Source organism: Galeopterus variegatus, unplaced genomic scaffold (genome assembly GCF_000696425.1).
Source record: "Galeopterus variegatus unplaced genomic scaffold, G_variegatus-3.0.2 Scaffold5197, whole genome shotgun sequence".
Taxonomy (NCBI): Eukaryota; Metazoa; Chordata; class Mammalia; order Dermoptera; family Cynocephalidae; genus Galeopterus; species Galeopterus variegatus.
This window is the reverse complement of record NW_007731308.1, coordinates 14,549-14,787: the sequence shown is the minus strand read 5'-3', so window position 1 is coordinate 14,787 and position 239 is coordinate 14,549.

Here is a 239-nt window from a genome sequence, read left to right as displayed (position 1 = left end):
ATAAAAAAAAAAAAAAAAAAACCAAAAAAAAAAAAGAGTAAGTAACAAATAGGATGAAAGAGTGAATTCATAAAAATAATCTATTTAGATGAGCAAAAAGAGGGTAGAATGACCAGAGGGATAAACATATAAAGAGAACACAGAGTAGTAGATTGACAAAGGCATTTATTTCTGCTTCCTTCAGAAACCTCATTAAAATTATGTAAATGGAAGAGTGGGACAATATACAAGAAAAAAGA